Source organism: Cupressus sempervirens, chromosome 9, assembly GCF_028749045.1.
Source record: "Cupressus sempervirens isolate cs-2001-9-10 chromosome 9, ASM2874904v1, whole genome shotgun sequence".
Classification (NCBI taxonomy): Eukaryota; Viridiplantae; Streptophyta; class Pinopsida; order Cupressales; family Cupressaceae; genus Cupressus; species Cupressus sempervirens.
In genome coordinates, this window is record NC_143126.1 from 81,941,899 (window position 1) to 81,963,973 (window position 22,075).

Genomic DNA, 22,075 nt, shown 5'->3' on the forward strand with positions numbered 1-22,075 from the left:
TTAGTTATATTTAGGGTTGCAACCTCATCATAGTCGAACCCATCATCAAACATGGCATGCATTTGGCCATGCCAGCGAAGAGCAACAGTTTGTTCATTGGTAAGTGTTTCAATATTATCCACTATGGTGTTTAACATGGATAAAATGGGAGCCAATGCAAGTATAGTATTATATGTGGTTCGCAAAACTCTCAATTCAAAAAGATTTTCTAATATCAAATCTTCAATTCAAAGAGTGTTTTGAGGGGGTAGGGGATGGTTTGGTGGATGGTTTCAAGGGGGCACTAGATTGTTTGGTGGAGGATTATGAGGAACATTATTTCTTGCCTCAGTATCATCATTTGGGTCAGCCATACCTATTAATTTGCAAAACATAATTTCTATTAAAAACAACCTAAATTTTAATAATTTCTATTAAAAAAAGCATAATTTTTAATAAATTCAATTAAAAATAACTAATTCATAATAATATTCATTCAAAACAAATTAAAAAAACAAAAAAAACTTACCCTTATCGTATACCCATTCGGAAATCTGATACCCGAATAGAGCTCAACTCTCAAACAAAAAAAACTACAATGTGAAAAGAGCTCTCAATTTATTTTTTAAATCAATGTTATAGGTTTCAGGTATCTGATTTCATATCGGATACTCGATAAAGCTTAGCCCTAACTTTTTAGCTTTGGTATCAAAATGGGTGGAAAAAAGTCAGAGTGGATTTTGAAATGCTTTTAGACGTTTTCAAACTCTATTTTTTTCACATCGCCACCTTTTGGCACACCATGATCTTGCACATACCCATAGTGTACATACATTGGCAAAAAGAAAGAATGGGGTGAGTGACCAATTGGAGATTTATGAGAAGCCTTTTGAAAGAGTAGAATTCACATATGGCATAGTTGATTGATTGTGGTAGAGAAGTAAAGGCAGAGATAATATGTTGTCGAGGTTGAGAAAATTATGTAGGACAACATCATTATATGGAGAAGTTATTCTTATCTATTGAGAATATTTGTATGCATTGTATCCTTAAGATAATGACTCTTGGGTGCACATTCTCTTTTCTAAATCTTTTTACTTTGGTAGTGGACCTTTTTTGCAAGTATGGAGCAGTGAACTTGTTCTATATTTAGTGTTGTATGGGATTGAGCCTTTGATTGCAATTCTAAAATAGTGAGCTCTGAATATCTTTCTAATCAGATTATATATAAATAATTTTTCTTTGTGGGAAAGCACTCACCATGGTTTTTCCTAATCTAGGATTCCCATGCATAAAAATATTGGTGTTCATGTGTTATTATTTTAGTTTATTAATTACTTAATAATTTTTTTGGTGGGTAATATCGATGATTGATTATCAAAGTAAGAGCTTTGGATTATTCTAATTAATTTGTATCCCCCTCTCAAAATTTTGTGTGTTCAACAAGAACTACCCCAAAATTTACAATAAAAAATTTAAGTCATAAAATAATAGTTGACATGCCTCTCTTAGAGAAGTTAAACACCCAATCATAAGATACCCAAACACATTGAGGAGAGGGTCCAAAAGGTATTAGTGAATTCCCCAAGGCTTTACATTTGGTACAAAGAAAGAAGTATAATGGGGAAGAGTACATGTCTCTTGTCCACTCTAACAACACAAGGGACCCCTAAATGTTCCTCAAATTAGTTAGTGTTATAAGAAGGGATGTACCTAAAACCATACTAGCTAATAAAGGCTTTTTCCAACACTACTCTAAACATCATATCTTTATTAAAACCCAAATTAAGTTTATATCTACCATATGAGATCCTAGAAATTATTCAAGAGCTATACATGCTCAATCCGACACTAGTACATTTGGGTTCATTTTTCTACCTTTATTAGTCAAATTTTTGACCTAGTTTTTGACCAAATTTCAACCAACTCACTGGTTGGTCAAAATTTTGACCAATCTATTGGTCAAAAACCTTCCAAAACCATTGTCTAAGTTCAATAAGGAATTGGTCAAAATTTCAACCAATGAAGGTTGAAAGTTCGACCAACAAAGGTAGAAAAAAATTTAGGCGTTGGTGGAAATTTTGACCAACAAAGGTAGAAAAAAAATTTAGGCATTGGTGGAAATTTTGACCAATGAAGGTGGAAATTTTGACCAACAAAGGTAGAAAAAAATTTAGGCGTTGGTGGAATTTTTGACCAACAAAGGTAGAAAAAAAAATTAGGCGTTGGTAGAAATTTCGACCAATGAAGGTGGAAATTTCGACCAACAAAGGTAGAAAAAGATTTAGGCATTGGTGGAAGTTTCAACCAACAAAGGTAGGAAAAAATTTAGGCGTTGGTGGAAATTTTGACCAATGAAGGTGGAAATTTCCACCAACAGCTAGGTGTAAATTTTTTTCAGCCATTCTATAAAACAATTCACATGCCTTGCCTATGATATGACATTTTGCATGCATCCTACACTCTCTCATCCGGTTGATGATGGATTACGCAGAGTGATCTGAAACCATGATTCTAAAAAACACACACAATCAAATCCAAACTAAACTTGCACTACAAATGGATTGTGGAAATCTGATATTGTTAATTTTGCATGCATGTCTACCAGGACAAATATATGTTTAAGTTGTGATTGTCCTGGTAGACATGCATGCAATTTTACCAATATCAGTTTCCACAATCCATTTGTAGTGCAAGTTCATTTTGGATTTGATTGTGTGTTTTTTAGCATCATGGCTTCAGATCACTTTGTGTAATCGATGATCAGCCAGATGAGAGAGAGTGCAGGATGCACACAAAATGTCATATCATACGCAAGGCATGTGAACTGTTTTATAGAATGCCTAAAAAACACTAACAGTAACTAATATGAAGAATATATAATTAGTTATATGATTGAGACAAATCATGTACATTGTATGAAGGCAATCCATGGCTGACAGGGCCCACCAAAAGATAAAACATATGATAAAAAGAATCATTTTCATATTTTGAACATATGGGGTACACATAACATGACTTATTATTGCACAATTCAACTAAGTTCAGTTAATTTCCACAGGGATTGTCCCCATTTAATGGTGAACATTTAGCCACATTTCAAGCCTTTTGATTATATAAAGAAATGGATAGCATGAAAAGTTTAAGTAATGTCAAGCCATTTATTTACTTGATATATAATGTGAATAGAACTATTATGTTGCTCAACAACAACCACCAAATAAAATTATCATCATGTACCCAAAAAGGGATGGATGGAATGTTGGAACCGACCTCCAACTAACTACTATCACCATCCCTCTATATTATAAGTTATAGTGGTGCTCTAGATTTTCTCTATTCCATCATACACTTACATATCATACACTTTACCATAGTCCATATCAACAAGGTCATAGAGATCAGTTTCATTTGACTAGTATGTGGAAGACCTTGATGTTGAGAAGTTGTGTGATTCACGTGGAGTGGAAGGTGTTTTGGCCCCTTGGAAGGAAGCTTCGTCTCTTTTACCGGCTTCTTTATTTTTACTTGGAGAAGCATATTGCTTTGAATTGTCCCCATGGCTCCTTGTAGATGATGCTAAGAGTGTCCTTGTTATTTTCTTTTGCCATAACATAATGTTCACAAAGTGTTAGAATTGTCTCTAGATGAAAAGAAACTGTAGAGGCTTAATTGACATGTGATCTTAGTTAATGTAGAAGATAGATTATGAAATATCATCTGAAATGTTGATACAAAAGTCTTCCTAAAGCAAAAATGTAAACCATATCAATTAGAAAACAAAAATGTAAAACATATCAATCCTAAAAATGATTTATATCATTAAAATCAATGTAAAAGAGAGTAGAAAGAAATCATAACTGATACCTGAAATGTGAACATTGTAGGCATTTGATCCTTTGAAATGAACATGTTCTCCTGATGAAGGATTAAACTAGTCTGGATCCCTGCAGAAACACATGACATGTAATTGAATGGATAAAAATTTATGGTACAAGCACTTGAAACACTTAGACTGGATACTGCAGCTCAAGTGCCAAGGTCTTGAAAAATGCTAAACACATTTACTTATTGGTGAAGTTTATATGAAACATCAAGCAAAATTTTGTTATATGGTGCAACACATTCACTCAAAGCTAGTGATCCAACTAAAATCATCTGTTTAGTAAGAAAAACTCTTTACTATTTTTCCCATTTTTCTTTGCACCATCAAGTTTTATTTTAACTATTCTATGTGGAAAAAATGTAATCTGGAGAACAGTTTCTATTCTACAAACAGGTTCCATATAAATAAATGTCAAGGATTTTATATTATTCCAATCTAAACTGATTAGAATGTTTACCTCAAAATTTTGCAAATCTATCTCCGACCAGGTGGAAGCTATGTAATAGACCAGTTAGAGCTAAAGCAAGCTGCCATATTAAGATGTTGAGGAAGATGTTGTACTTCTATCACTGGGAGCTTGTGTGTCTTCCTCATTACATGCTTGGGCTGAATATGTGACTGTAGAATCACATGTCTCACCTATTAAAAAAATATAGTACATCAGCATGGAAAGAAGGCTTCCATCTTTCGACAATGCATTTAATGAATTGAACATCTCAATTGCAACCAGCACAATTTTGAGGGCTACGTCCCAAATGATCTGGCTAGAACTTGTGTTCCAAGCCCAGAGGCTGCAAATCACAACCTATGATGCCTTCATCTCTACACAATGTCTTTCTAGTTTCTTGCTACTCACACGCCCATTTCCTTTCATATGATCATCTGGAAATTGTGTCACTCTAAGCTCTCAACTATTTCCTCTTGATTGATCATCTGATAACTGCTAAATGAGAGCTTTGGGATAAGCTATAGGCATCCATGAAAGCATAAATGATTTTTTTAGATGGTGTAGATGAAGTAGTAGCATTTTCCTTGGGAGACATGCTTGCAAAATGGAAGCATAGATAAGTCATGTGAACTGTTTGATAGGACACCTGAATGTAATGTGGTCATCAAAAGTCATGGTTGCTAGATATGCACAAAATAGATATATTGAGAGAATATATTTGTTTAAGTTGCGACTGCCCTGGTAGACATGCATACAAAATGTGGAATCCTAGACGAATAGTTCAAAAAAGTGTTTATAGAGAAAGAAGAAGAGAACATACCCCAGATCTGGTGTTGCTCTTGACAATGGTGATGTTAACTTCAAAGGCTTCAGATAAAACAACTCCTCTTCTTAATTGATAACTCTTTGTGTGTGATATCTTCTTACCTACTGCCAATGAACATGACATTGTAAGAAGACTCTAAACAAAGATAATATTTCATGAATATCACCATGTGTTTCTACACAATTTTCCAATTGATGATGTAATAATGCCTACAATACTTCACCATATAACACCAATCTTGCCTTTCGTGCCATAAAATCTCAAGATTTTCAATCTATGTGCATTATCCCTCAAAAAGGTTTCTCTTTGATTGTATGAAATTTGATAATCTGTAGTTTCAACCAGAGCTACTGTTGCTTTTTTATTATACTTTTGACAGACCCATAAGGGTAAATAGGACAGTGCAAAGAGAGCTACTGGATTGCTACATGTAATTTGCCAAAAAGCATAAACTTACTGAATCCACTTCATTTCTAAGTTTCCACATATCAATATTATCTCTTGTATCAAAATTTATATGGACCATAACTATTTAATTACTTTTAAATTTGGATGTTGTTTGTGAAAAGAGGATTTAATACAATACCAAGACAGTGAAATGAGTAAATAGTTGAAACTTGACTGACATTGTAGCATAATGGAAATATGTGTTGCTCATAGATACCAACATAAGCAAAGAAAATGCAATATAAAGTAGCAACAATAGATATTGGAATGGAGGCAAAGATTGCTCCAAATTTTCCTAGAATGACAAAAGCACAAAATCAGCTCTGTAAATTATCAGGTATAAAATATAATATCCAAATACTATAGAGAATAGAGAGCCTAGTTGAAGATGATTATCACCAAGAATATGGACGAATGTCATAAATCCTATTGCTATTTGAATCACCCTGTGACTTCCAACTCGTGTCAATGCCAAAAGACTAGCATTCTCACTGCATGTAGATAACACACAATTTAGAGTTCTGAATTAGTCCTTATTCATGAGGGCCAAGGAGTAGTTGAAAGTACCAAGCTTCTTACACTGATACAGTGGACCCATTTAGAGTTCCAAACATCCCATCCAACAAGAGTCCAATTCCTTGCAAAAATACCTATTAGATTTCCTCCCTAACCTTCCTCTAATAATGCTAATGTCCAGACACAAGGAAAATAGGAACAAGAGAAGTAAAGAAGAAAAATTCCACTCCTCACCTGCCAACCTATACCTCAGCTTAAGATAGATGGAGGTGGAGCTGTGGCACTTGCGTACCTTTACACAACATAAAATGCACCACTAGACTGCCAATTCAAAGCACAACAATCAATACACTTTGCAACATATGGATAATTAACATAGTCAACAACTACAAAAACAATTAAATATGAAGACTGGAATTTGGAATTTGACAAGCTAACCTCAATGAGTGAGACAAAAGCAGCAACCATCATTGCAAATGCTTGTCCTGCATCAAATATGGGCGCTCCCCATTGGAATGGATAGGGAATCCTTATCCTGCAGAATAACAAGAACGAGTGAAAACTGTTTTAAAAAATGTGATTTAACATGAGAAATTTGTAAGTCATCAAATCATCCCATGGTTTTGCAAATAAGAAAATAACTCATTACTATCTACTAGGATAGAGAACATGCTATAATAACACTATTAACAAGTAAAGCAATGAACCATGTATATAAAATATATTAATAATGCAATTGCACTAGTATCAGAAGTACTTCACAAGACAAAATGAATAGGAATAGCAATTGTTTAAAGTGATTAAAAAACAAACAAATAATGTGGCATTTCCTAGAGAAACTACAACTTTCATTCTGGCACAATAGAAAGTGATGGATAAATTGATAATAGACTGAACCCACATGAAAAATATTGACTTGCAAAATAATAAAATAAAAATCCCTCTAAAGCAAGTTATGTGCACAAAACTAAATAACCACATGCACTTGAGAGCATTGAAAGTGATCTAGATATTAACAACGGTAGAAATAAAAGAATGTATATAAAAAGCTTAGCTTAAATAGGAAATAACATACAACACCGATATATGAACAACATAATCATTAAAAATTGACAAAGTAACTTACCATCTAAGTCTAGTAAAAGGGTTATAGGTGACCTTCTCCTTGCTTGTTTGGGTAACAATATGGGTTGATATGGAGAAACCACTTCCGAGAGATCAGACAAACTTTTGATGAATAAATATGGGTCAAAATCATCAAGTTCATCAAAGGTGCTTGATTCATTACCATCATTAACACCATATTCTAAAGACTTTATCTGTTGCATTGCGAGGAACAAGCATGCCCCATCTGAGTTAAGGAAATCTTCAATAGATACAATGTCATATGTATCATCAGATGTTGCATTTTCATCCACAAGAGGCCATACAGTGCAATTGTCAGTGACATAAAATGCTTGTGATTGAATAAATTCATCTTCAAGCAAGCTTGTTGTATTTGTGAAAGAATCTTGCACTGTTGCAGTTGCATCAGTGTACACCCTGAACACATATGTGTATTTAAATACATCTAGAGATGAATAAAAAATAGAGGAAGTCATATAGTTCTCTTCAGATGCAACATTATCATTGTCTTGTATGTTGTGTACTATACCGATTCACTTATCATCAGCCTCACAGTCATCAACTGCAAAAAGAAAAGTGTTAATGAGTTCAATATTCAATGCATTGCCCATTTCTTCTAAAATATTTAGATATTTAAATCGTTCCATGAAATCTAAGAATTTAAATTTAAAAAAGTGAAAGAATCTGAAAGTATGAAAATTTGAAAAAGATGTATGTGAACCTTGGTACAAAAGATTGGAAAAATGGATTTCTTTGGAACACAATAAACAAAATTGACATAAACAAGAGCTATTAGAAATCCCTGAAAAATGGATTAGAAAAAGGCAACCAATTTTGATGGTAAAGAAGAGAAGTAAAGCATGTCACACAACTATCATACAAGAAGAAACAAAAAGAAAGCATTTCATGGTCATGGCTATGTAATACAAGGTTTCTCTTGACCCTTCAAATTTCTATTTTAATGATTAATCATTATCATAGATCTATGGTATATGTCCACAATGTCTGCCTATTTGTAGATTTGGTTCATAACTCGAGGACTACCCAAGTTTGACATCAGTTATCCACAATGCACACAATCATTTATCCAAGTTAAGATGATGCCAAAAAACATGTAAAAAGATAAGGCTTTGTAAAATATAACACATTTGACATGTCACCATTTAAGGTGTTGTATAGTATGATCCTCTCTTGTTGCATTATTGATCAAATGATGTCCATGATTTCAATAAAAGGAACCAAGAAAGACAACGACTAAAGAAGATCCACAAAGAGTGACAGGATGAAATCCTAACAAGATCAAACTTTGGTTAGAGCCTATGTTTTGGGGATGTTACAAGTGGCAGAAATGTCAAGCAATTGTTGTGAGTTGTAACTATTTAATTTTATATAATGAATATAAACATTGACAATGAAATTGAAAACAATTATACTTAGTTGATTAGATAATTAGCTTTTGATTCAGTCGAAATGTTATATACAAGAGTAAACTTGGTGTAATATAGGTTAAAACAAAATGTAGATGATTGGTTTACTTTTGAATGATAATCTTATAAGCTTAAGTATCTCAAGCTAACTTCAATGTCAATCTTAAACTATGAGCCAATTTTGAGGCGGGTTGCACATACCCTTGAGCAATAAAAAGCTTGCAAAATACCTCCCATGTCTTGCACTAGAAGAAAGTACTAAGGAAAGATGTTATCTTGGTTCCTAAAACAACATTTTTAGTGGCAAAGAAACAAAATTCTATACTTGTAGAAGGATCACTTCAAAATGCATGGAAAGGACTAGAAATACAACAACCCCCAGCACTAAACTAGTAAAAGCAGTTCATGTGTAGATTATAAGCTCATTAATTAATTTTAGTTTTGAGATGTAAATGGAGATTTTCTGGGTTCTTAACTTTTACGTTGATATTTATTTGTATTTTATGTAAAAAGAGTCACGTATGATGTCTGTTATACCATTCTCTTAGTTCAATTTTTTAAAAAAATTATGTGAAAATTACATCTTTCACATGGATAAAGGTACAAGTGATAAGTTAAATTAAGCCATTAGGCCTTAGAAATATATTAATGATTTTGGATGAATGTGGTTATGCACAGGCATATGACAACTATGCCTCAACCAAGGCATCATCTAAACTTATCTAGTAGGTAGTTGTGGCTTGAACTTGCATCTACACCTGCATCAAAATATATCTTGCCTCTTTATGAACTTTCACATAAGCTGTCTAGTAGCACTAGAGTTTGCATTTTTTACCAATTTTAGGGAAAGGGACTTCACGGAGATTACTTCAAATAGCTACAGTTTCATGTTTTTCCAATAATTACAGATTTTTGTTTTGCAGAAGTCACATATTTTGCATGCAAACATTCCACACATTAGCTGAGTTCGGATGTTTTTAGATTCCTCCACTTGTTTCAGATTCTGTTCAGTTTCATCTTTCATGAGGCTTGCAAAATATTACCACAATCTTTGAAGTAAGGCTCATAACATGCACATATGCATATCCACAAAATGGAACAATGAACCTTCTAAAACTGAAGCAAGAGTATTTGTATCCCTATTATGATATTATCCATTCTTTTCACATGTATCATGTAGTTATATTACCATTGTATTGAGTTATATTTAACAAACAATGTGCCTTAAAAAATTTGCCATTGGCATGTCATCTAATTATTTTTAGTTTTCATTATTTAAATATTGATAAAAAAAAATTAATAATAGCATTATGATACACATATTCCATAGGTATTTATCTAAGTGCCAACTAAAAAAATGCTTTAAGTTAATAATAACCAACCCTATTATAACAAGGAAGGTTATCAAAGGGGAAGGTTTCCAACATACTACCACTGGCACAATTAGCTAAGGCTTTATCATCAGGCATATGACGAACATGTGAAAATTGGGTCTCAACTGCAAATTGATGTGTTGTATTCATGCATAACTGTACAAAGAGATAATAGTTTTCTTATTTACAAATAAGAAATGGATCCAAAATGACAACTCCTGCATTTATTTCTATTGGCAAGTTTAGAAAAAAAACAAATTAAGTTCAGCAATATTCACAACTTCTTGCCAAAAATTAATGTTCACTTTGAATGTAGATACATATGAAAAGACAATCCTAACCTAAGGTGACCTTCAATGTTTTGTCTTCTCAATGGCTACCGCTAAGCCACAACATCTAACTATTAATTAGCAAAAAGCACAGGCAAAATTCCAATACAACAATAATCTATTCTAGTCTTAATAATGTTTTATTTAGCTGTTAAAAAAGTCAAATTCCTAATTTTTTTTTTTTAACTTTCAAACTCAAAAAGCATTTAGGACAAGCTTGCCCATAAATAGAACTATCATTACAACAATTTGAAACTTAGCAACATTCTCTGAGAATGAGAATGTATTATAGCCTCTCCTCAAATATTAAAGTTGTAGTTCTAAGACAATTATTTCACAATCCCAACTATATCAATTGAATCTAAAACATATTACTTCTGAAGTCTTTGTTTAGAAACCTTACATAATCAAATGACTCTCAAGATATTGATAGTTTATGGCACATTAATCAAGAAGAAAATGGTTCTAAAAGCAATGCAATCAAGCATTATACAACATGTTGGTCATTGCAAGAGTCATTTGCCATAGAAAATGCGAGTCTTAGATCTCAAGTTTGACAGTCATCATCAGCTGACTCTCTTTTATAGTTGGTATCCTTGAATCATTTTCCTCCAACATATTCTGACTAGCCATTGCATGACTTGGCAAAATGCAAACTGAAACATAACTAGGATACTAGTCTAGGCTTTTGACAACTTCAGCTGGTATTACTTAATGGAAATGAGATGGAAGGACGAGTCCTTGAGGCTTTGTAGGTCATTTAATGATGGATCCATCATCTCACAACACACTAGACCAATCAATCTTAAAACATTGCATGATTTGTGTTTTAGTAGTTCTAGGCATATCAATGCATGAATCAACAAAAGTGGCTATATTAAAAGGCATTTCAAATAGCTAGTTATTCCCTCTTTGTAATTGGGTGTGAAAAGCAGGAAATGATGATTATAGAGGTGCACTCCACAATGAGTAGGGTTTGTGTCATGGTAAGTTCTTAGTCATTGCAGTCAAATTTATTGTAGTGCACCCTAGGAATGTCCCCCTTGGTCAACCAGCGCTAGAAGAGGAGGTCCTACCCTCCTCAATAATTGGTCCTAAAGGGCACTACTTGGTCACAATGTGGCAGATTTTGGCCCTAAGTTTGACATCCTAAGCACTCAACAAGAGACTTACCTTAAGAGATTTGGTACAAATGCCCTCAACCCTCTTCGGGTTACTACCAAAAAAACCCCACTCTAGTTCAATAAGCTTCTTTATGATCAACATTATATGATTCTTAGGTTTAGAAATAGTTGTAGGCTAGTGGTTATAGTCAAAATGATGAAGACAAATTTCAGTGTGTCTCTGTTAGATTACTCTAACATAATAAATTAATCTATGTAATAAAATTAACAAGATAGAATGTAGAACAAGTATTATTTAGATAGCAACACGCAAGAAGGTAGGTATGAGAAATTAATTTAATAGTTCTCACTTATTATGGAGATGTTGAAAAGACTAAAGAGGTGTAAAAGTCAATGAAATCATAGTAGCATGCCATTTACACAGCAATGGTAAAATTACAAAATGTAAATGGAATTCAATTACCCCAGAATTGAAACAACTACAATTGGGGAGAAAAAAGATAATACTATATACAACCGAAAAAATAAGAGCATTCAGATAAATTCCATGGGTAAATTCCACTCTAAAGTGCCTCAAAGATGTAGAATAAGAAAATGTAGAAACTACTGTAAACTTATTTTTTCTGGAAAGTTTAGAATTATGTTCAGAATTTTTATTTGGATGATTGTGTTACTTCTTTAATCATTCGTTTATCCTTGAGAAGCAGTAGGTCCCATTGCTCCTAATTGTAACAAATGAGGTAAGTTTTCCTGATTTTGGTACATGGTGAACCATTTTCTCTTTTTCCAAAATTGTCCAACTCTAATGACTGGATGGAGTGGAATCTGTCAATTATTCATTTCATTGACCACTATATCAATGATTTGATTAGTAGTCATTTTCATGGCATTGGTCATGGTTTGGTCTTGTCCTCTATAGTGGCTTAGCAACATCTGATATGTGCATGAGTGGTGGGATTTATGGATAAGGTAATTCTACTTTGAGCACTGGAGGCAACTTGTGGTAGGGTGCCTGCATTATCACTTGTCTTCTTATTGATGGCCGAGGTCACTGTTTTCCATTTGGACCATTGACCTGCTCTTTTTGAAGATGCAACCACTTGAAACCGATGAGTGCTATAAAGCTAATCAAACTATTGCTTGTATTTCCCACTATTATAAGCTATAAATTTTTTTTAACCTACTATCTTTGTCAAATGCATACAACAATTTTTTTTTCTTATCTAGTTCCCTTTTAATGTGGGGTTAGGTCTCTTCCAACATGACATGTAGTGCTACATCAATGGATGCAATTGTTCGAGTAAGCTTTTTGAAATGGATTGTATCTTATGAAAATGCAAAAGTCTTTTGAATGTAGTTGCATGTTAGTGTGAATAAGGTTATTTTCTATCTAGCTCTTTCTTAGCTCTTTTCATGCTAGGTTAAGGTTGCTTAGGGTATCTTCATCAAATGCATACAAAAAAGTTTTTTTTCTTATCTAGTTCCCTTTTAATGTGGGGTTAGGCCTCTTCCAACATGACACATAGTGGTAGATCAATGGATGCAATTGTTCAAGTAAGTTTTTTTTAAGTTATTCATATCTGTCGAATCATTTCTTCAATCTTCCATTGTGCATCAATATCAAAAGGATCGGCATTAAGAAGTGCCTACCACATACAAAGCCCTTATAGAATTAGAAAAGAAAAAAGAGGCAATACCTTAAACAAGAAAAACTCTGTATGTCTCAAGCTAAAGGTTAGAATTAATATAAGTATCGAAGCATTATCCCCCTCCAACAAATAGCACTTTATTCTCCCATCCTAAACTAAATGAAAAAAGGAAATAAATAACTAGTATAATTAGATTAAAGTTTAGATACGAGTTTGAAACATGTGTAATCCCTACGAAAAATTAATCATGACTATACTTTCTGGATTTACTGTAGAACAGATGTGGCATGCTGAGTTTGAACCTAGACTTGGAGTCAACACCTTGATTTAGTAGACACTTGGTAGATTGAAGAAACCATGAAATATAGAGGATTTTTAGTGAACTAAATGCTTTTTCTGTGCACACTTCTCCTAATTAGCTTTAAGAGAGATATATATTTACGTAACAATATATTTTGTAAGCCATTGTTGTGCACCATAGCCCAGGGGCATCATAATCAACCCTAGATCCCAAAAAATCATACATCCAAGCTTTGATCTTTCCATCAATGGCTGTAGAGAAAATGAATTGTATGCAAAGAAAAGAATTAAATCAAGTACTAAAAGCAATGGTGAATGACTTGACATTGGGTGGAAATGTAACGCCCTGCTCGGGAACCCAAGAGAAATAAACCTAACATGTTACAATGTTTACTGAACTATTTTTTTTTTTGAAGTTTAAACAACATCAAGATAACATTAATGCGGAAGCAATATGAACATACACAACAAATACACATTTGCAATTACAGATATAGTTTCAATTCCTCAAAGGTTCCTTTACGTTGAGTCACATTTAATAATCTTAAATTAATTAGTTTAAGTTTCAAGTACAATGTCTCAAGATCATAAAGGAATAACATATACATAGTCACATAAGCAAATGCATAAGTATAAACAATACAATGAAAGTACATCCAATCAATAACATCCACTGCACATGTCACAGGGTATGTGAGAATAGATACAATACATCAGAATACATGATAACATATATACTTCATCTGAAAAGAAATCTCTGAGATAAGAAATAAGAATGATAAAGGTACATCTTCTACAACGAACATCCAACAGCTAGCAATGTGAAGGAGAACCCAAATGGTAAGAAGGCACTACCTCCCGACCGCGTGGTTACCTAATCAGGCTTCCACTCCCACCGTGTAGGGAAGATAATGAACGACCCACAAACGGCTATCAAACATAAAACATTCCTAGGCATGGAATACCTACTAGCCAAAACTACCTCAAAGGTAACACATGCTACTCAAGAAGATAAAATAAACCAGAAAGAAAGAACACTCAATCCAATACTGACACCACATAACCAAACATCATACACAAACCAAGTATAAACCAAATACCAAGATCATAAGATAAAGTCAACAAAAGATAATCCTCCTCAAGTCAAAAGACACATGTCAAAAGTACAACATCATGAATCACCAATCATCCTCAATGAAAGTAAATATCCATAATAAACACATCCGACAATAGATACACCACCAGAGATACACAAAAACTATAGAGGAGACTCAGGCTACATACTAGGGAGTGTCATCACATGGCTGCTTGAGTTACCCTGGACTGATCTCTTAAGAGACCCCGGACCCTCAAGCGTTGAGTTACCCTGGATTGGTTACTCTGAACCCTGGACCCTCAACATCACACATATGGAAACTAGAAAGCCCTCTCAAGAAGACGAGGCACTCATCTCATTCCCATCCTTAGTCTATACAAGCACTCAAGGCATGGGTAAATCAAAAATCTCTAACTTATCTTTTTAGTGTGTTTTCCCCCCCATAAATTTTAATTACTAGGTTATCACTTATTACATAACTTGCATTAGGTTACCCTGGTACTGACCACTTTGGGTCCCGGACCCCTATGCAAGCCACTCCCAAGTCACATACCTAGACAACCTCTCCTAAGCACATAAAAACACAGTTGTGTCCCATACGACAACACCCATAAAGATCAAACTTGGTTCCTTAACAGGCAACCTGATAACAAGATGGATCAAACTAAATCCAAATACACATAAATGCTCACAAAACAAATCTCATAAGTATAAACTCCAATTTGAATCACAAGAATCATCATAACATCTAGCCACATAATAGTATCCAAGAAATCTCACAAAACCTCTGGTGTACATCCTAGACTGGTCGACATCTAAACAACACCAAAATCCAAAAAGAAATATAGACAGTACATAGAAAACATCATAGTCTCACAGTTGGATTTGATTGATAATATATTGTTGAATTAATGTAAGGTTTCAATTTTCATTTTCAATATAAGTTTCAATTTGCGTTTCAATGTATGTTCAAGTGTATACGATTCTCAGTATTACTCATACAATACACCCGTGTATTTGTTTGAATTAAGGTTTTAAATTTCCAGTTTAATACATGTTTTCAAGTAAGTAAGTTTTTCAGTTAACCTTCATAATTAACCCTTGCAATTAAACTTATTCTTGTTCATATAATAACATATCAAGACTTAGAAGTAATATTAATCATTTATTAAATTATTCGATTACTAAATAGAAATATTTTCCAATTCCATTAATAATTCAAATGGTTAAATAGTAAATATTATTAACCATACCACTGCTGTCGTAGCCTGCGTCAGCAGCGTACGGCGCCGGCAAGGGTTATAAAAAAATTCTTTTTTTTTTTTAATTTCTTTTTTTTAAATTAATTAATTTTTTTTTTAATTTCTTTTTTTTAAATTTTTTTTAAAATAATGTTTTTCTTTTTTTAATTATTATATATATATTTTTTTAATTTCTTTTTTTAAAAAAAAAAAAAAAAATTATTTATTTAATATTATTATTATTATTATTATTATTATTATTATTATTTTAACTAAGTCAAATTTCAATAATTTTGTTTATTAGAAGAACAACCCTTCTAATAAATTTAGATAAATTATTATATATGAAAATTTTAAGAATTGTATTTATAATTCTATATTCTTTATTTTATAAAATTTTGCTCAACGAACTTCATAACAATATTATTTTAATATTTACATATTTTAATAACATTTACGATATTAAACTGATAGGAAAAATAAATTGAACTCTTCGAATTTTCAATCCTAAGATTTTCATTTCCAAAAACAAATCCCTTCCAAATTTAAATTTCTTAATTCCATTTTAATTCAAAACCCAAATTTCAATTTAATACTAAATTTCTTTCAGAATTAAAACAAGGTTTTCTAAATAGTTTTTCAATCCTGATTCCTAGAAGAAATCAAATCGCAAAAGATTCAGAAGAAAGGTAGCAAGATTCATTCAATAAAATTTGAGAAAGCCATTTCCAACAAGCACGAAGAAGACAAAGATCCGAAAGTGTTTCTAGAATGGTTCACAAACCCTACCTTGATCTGATGCTAACAATTTGGTGAAACCCTTGCTAATCCGAACCCTTCCAAGCTTCCAAAGATTTCTTTGCTCCCCTTTCCAAAAGTGTGTTCCCTGAAAACCTGTCCCCCTAATAATGACCCCAAAACCCTCTAATATAGAATTTAATTACCTTTAGGGTTTCTGTCTCCACAACTCTAAAATAATAATTATTTTATTTAATTAATTCTTCATGCATAATTAATTCGCTTTTAATTAAAAATATTATTTTATTTTTCCTTCATGCACTTTAAGTGAACTGTTAAATTACTTTATTTAACTAGCCACTTGACTTCTATTTTAATCAATTTATAACTTATAAATCTCATGCGTAATTAATGCGATTAAATATCTTTATTAATTTCACATGTTTAATCTTTTCAATTAATTTCCTTTATTTTCATCTCATGCATAAATCATGCGAACTATAATCTTTATGATAATTAAATATCTTTTCACTTTTGATTTCATTTTTTTAGAAACTTAATTGATAAAATATTTATTAACTTAAATAACAATAATATTTAGCATTTATTTAAAAATGCACTCTAAATATATTATTATTAAATTAAATAAATATAATCAATCACGTTCTAAATTTAAACTTTAACTTTTATCTCCAATATTTAATTCTCTCTTATTTAATTAATTCATTCATGCACAATTAATTTTCTTTTTAATTAAGATATTCTTTTATTAATCCTTCAGGCACTTTAAGTGAATTGATAAATTACTTTATTTAACTTTCCACTTTGACTTTGCTTTTAAAGTTAATTTATAATTTTAATCTCATGCGTACTTTATTAAAATACTTTTATTCAAATTCACATGTTTTTATCTTTTAAATTAATTTCTATATTTTAAACTTATTCATGCGAACTTAAAACATATTCATAATTTAATATCTTTTTCCTTTTTAATATATTTTGAACGTTTAATTTGATAAATATTTATTAACTTAAATAACAATAATATTTAGCATTTATTTAAAAATGAACTCTAAATATATTATTATTAAATTAAATAAATATTATCATGTTCTAAATTTAATCTTAAAACTTTTATCTTCCAATTCAATTCTTTATATTTAATTAATTTCTCAATTAATTAAATATAATTAAATATTCAAACAGTCATAATAATTCTTCATTAAATTAAATTATTAATTTAATCTATTAATTAGACTTAATTAATAGAAAATACATCAAAGACACAAAACAATATACGCATAAAATACTCACGGGTTTAAAAAGGGTAGACAGTCTGTTACGAGTCCTCCTTGCAGGACAAGTATTATAGGCTTATGGCTAGGATTGGACCTGATCATTATCTTCCCATTCTCACCATTTGAGTATTTGTAATAGGGCACGCTCATCCTGGCAATTCAGGGAAGTCGATGCCCGGTACCTGCATCTTGCATAAAAGACGAGCATGTACATGTATATAATATATCTAAACTAAACATACAATGGCGGGGAGTGGTTCATTGTGTAGATCCCGACTAGCAGGTGACTACGACTCCCTCCCTTAACCACATCAAACACGTCAGACAGAAAGATAAAATAAACACGCACACCATACACATGCAAGTATGGGGTAAGTATCGTAAAAATCACAAGTCTAACATCAAATGCGTACATATAATAATGCATCTCTATCAATACAACATAATCATCATTAAAGACATCATGTTAACATTTTTATGAAAGAAACCACATTTACTAACTAGGAATCATTAAAATACCATTAACAACACATGAATGAAATCAATTAAGCAATAATAACCGATACATTTGTAATCAAAATCATGAAATAATATCATAATATTACAAATCTAGTATCTCTAAACTAATCAATGCATAAAATCAACCTAAAAGAATTTGACAATGATAACAGAAATGCGAACTAGGGGCAGGCACTACAGGAAATCAAACACCAAAACAAGTAGTGGTACAAATATTCTTAAATATTCAATTGCCATGTCAAAATACATTAGTTTTTGAGAAATGAAGTACCTAGATACTTTCTTTGTGGTGAGGACAAACTGAATGGACAAGTGCTTCATGGCCTTTAAATATATATTGTTTTCGACCAACTATTGCATCTCGTACCTGGAGCATAGAGAGGAAGGTTACTTCTGATCTCACATAAACTGGATGACTATAAGTAATTGAGATTTGATAAAAATATATATGGACAATATGCTTGGAAAAGGTAACACCTACAAGACCAATGCAAGTGTGTTAATAAATCAATGGAAAGAATCCTGACCCAAGCAAACATAATAATATTTACAAAGGGTATTTAGTGAATATGCGCTAAGGTCAAATTTTCTACGCACTTCCCTTGAGAATACAAATAACAAATTCACTTACCAAGTACTTTCCCATCTGGGCTCCAGATACAGTGGTTGATTGATACAACTTGATCTTTTATTAGGGCTGCCTAAGACAACATAATAGAAAGAACATATATAATTATTAGCTAAATAAAAACAGCACTATCCTCTTGAGTAAATACTAAATATATTTGCATGTTACTTATTAAAAAATTAAAATCAAAATTCAAGCTTATTAAACTATGCCTACCTGCATTGGCATTGAGCAAGCAGAAATGTCCCAAAATTTAAAGGTCCTTTGAGCTAACTTTTCCCTAGATGCTACCTCCCAAATTGCAATGTCACCAACATTTGTTCCAACTAAGAGATCAAATCAAAAATTAAAATCTCCAAAAAAAACCAAAAAATATTCTTTACTTACAACACCAAAGCCACATCTTCGTAATTGAAGGAAGAATTATACTTCATGTGGAATTACCTAATAAGATTGTTTGCTGCTAAGGATGAAACTCCATGCTTATGACATTTGAAACTTGATTGAGGGTTTTTGACATCATTTTGGGAAGATCATCTTGAGAGTACATGGTATGAGCACCCGGATAGCTCACCTTAAAAGAAAACAATAATGCTGAGTTTCAGTATTTAGAAGAGAAATTCTTTGTATCACTATCAATGAACATGCTAGAGCAAAATAATAACTTGTAAAAGATACTCTGCACACACCTCATCAGATTGTCTAGTTCGAAGAGGTTTCATAAGATGCTCAGAATCAACAGACTCATAATCAACTATAGGACCATTTGAAAGTGGAGTTCTAGGTTGTTTAAGGATAGCAACTGATGCAATTAAACAAATTAAAAAATGGAATTTTCTATGTATTGAAATATCCAATAATTTAAAAAAAAATCTTACACTTCTTACAAGATCTAAAAAAGACAATGTTATCCAATACAGCTCATAAGAAATAAAAATTCTTTCACATGCCACTGAGCTTGTGAAATGTGTCTCCTTATTAAAAAGTATATATATTTTATGCTTCCAGTAGCCATGTCTCGAGATATGGTCAAGTAAATTCACCTATATTTTGAGGTGGTGTAAGAGATGTAGGCCCAGGAGCTACTACACAATGTGGAGCAAAATGATTTTGACTCACCATCCATCCCAGAGAACTAGCAGAAGGAGCACCTGTGGGTTGAAATGGCTGAAATCATATTGCAAAGGAACTTGTCTTGTTAACAGTAACACCAAAATGAAAAAATCACTAAATAAAAAGCTATAAAAGAATTGATAAAATACAAGACTTAAACGAGTGATGTACCAGCTGATTCACATTGTGGGGAGAAATAGGAAAGGTTGCTCCTTTTGGGAGTGCCCCAACAAGAGGGTTATTTGAAGGAGTTGGTGCTCGAGTTCCATTAGTAGGTGCACATGTATGATCTACAAATAATGTCTTTCTATCGGAATTGGGTCGAGGGTTCTTACAAAGTTGATGCTGCCAATTAAGACTGAACATAGAAAATCCAATATTAAACTTCAGAATATAATAACCTTAACTAAACCCCTATTTTACATTAACACTTTAAGATTATATGACATTCAACAAGTATTACTCAACCTTCTCACACCACTTTCATTAACTTAAACATTGCAAATTCCTAAACCAAGTTAGCTAGCTACAACATACCTTTGATTTATGAGAGTTCTAAGACGAGATGCTTTCAGGCCATGAAATTGGAGCTTGTCACAAAAGTGAGGATTGGCCTCTATCAATTTCTTAAGTTCCATCAGCATAACATTTATTGCAAACTTGGACTCCCCATATTTAGATAGCTTCTCATTTTCCCTGCATGAATCACAATCTCAATCTTTAAATGTTGTGCTCAACATAACACAACTCCTATAAATTAAACTTTGCTTGTCAATCATTCCAATATGAATGCTTTTGTCAAAAAAGGGCTTCAACAAAATGTAGTTGTATATACGTACATGAGAATTTTAGTTCCCAATAATACATAATAATCTATCATAATTTGTATTTATGGGGAAACAATCAATTTCTCAAACTCATTACAGTAATGGACAATTTTAAAGTACAAGTGAGAAAATGAAGAATTAAATATTGAAAAAATGGCATGGGACCTGAAGTTCTCCAGAGTAAGAAGCTGTATAATCTCCTTGAATAGCTCTTCATTGAAAGAAGAAAATACTTTGAGATCCTTCACTAGTATGTCCACAGCCTTAGCCCGATCTTGTCTAAACACACACAATCTCGAATTAGTTTTCCATAACCAATCATAACTGTCGTCTTTCAAAAATTCTTGGATATCTAAATCCCAGCTAAACAAAAGTTAAGCAATCCTTAATATGGTTCCCACAAAGACATCTGGAAAAAGATACAACATTTCCAAACATTTTTTTTATGCACCTAAGTTATTTACTATTTACAAGGAGCATAGATTTCTACAAGACTAAAATTTAGGTCATCGTTCTAATACTATTAATTTTAATAAACAAATGCAAATTATAAGTATCTACAAAGGAACTTTAAAAACTTACTTGTCAAGTGCCTCTAGATATTTCTATTTTATGATCTCAAAGAAAATTTTCATGGAGTATCAATTATCATCCACCTTGGTGAACCCAAAAAGGTAATTTTCTACCTCATCCCAATCCCTTGCTTGCACTTGATCCTCAAAGTACTTCATGTTGAAAAAATACCCAGATTCTTGCTCCAATCTACAAATATCCACAAACCCAAAACATCAGAAGCCAACAAAACTAGATTCAAAAAATAAAAACATAAGAACATCCATGAAAAGAAAGATGTGTATCTTTTGTTTTCCATAAGCTTACTTGTGTATAGTTTACTTGAACTTCTCCTCATCCAGAAACTATAAGATTAGGAACACCAGTTCCCTGCTCAAAGAAGTCATGTCTATCGCCCCTGCCTCCAATGCAACAAAACCAATAGACCACACAGAACTATGAAAATTACTAGAAAGTCTAAACTTCCCAAAACACGTGCTGGAAAATAATGCGAAAACCAACCAGAGCTAAACTTGCCTCAACGTGCTGCAAAAAACCATGTGAAAACACACAAAACCTAAATGAACCCACGCACGCGAAAAACATACAAGCAAAAAATGTTTCTTTTTTTACC

At 32.3% G+C, this 22,075-nt stretch overlaps 2 pseudogenes; both read right to left on the reverse strand.

Annotated features, from left to right (window-relative positions):
* Positions 1–6,396: 6,396 nt before the first annotated feature.
* Positions 6,397–11,622, reverse strand: LOC149537722 (uncharacterized; annotated as a pseudogene).
* A 1,432-nt stretch (positions 11,623–13,054) lies between these two features.
* LOC149537723 (protein TOPLESS-RELATED PROTEIN 2-like) lies at positions 13,055–21,848 on the reverse strand (annotated as a pseudogene).
* Between the last annotated feature and the right edge of the window lie 227 nt (positions 21,849–22,075).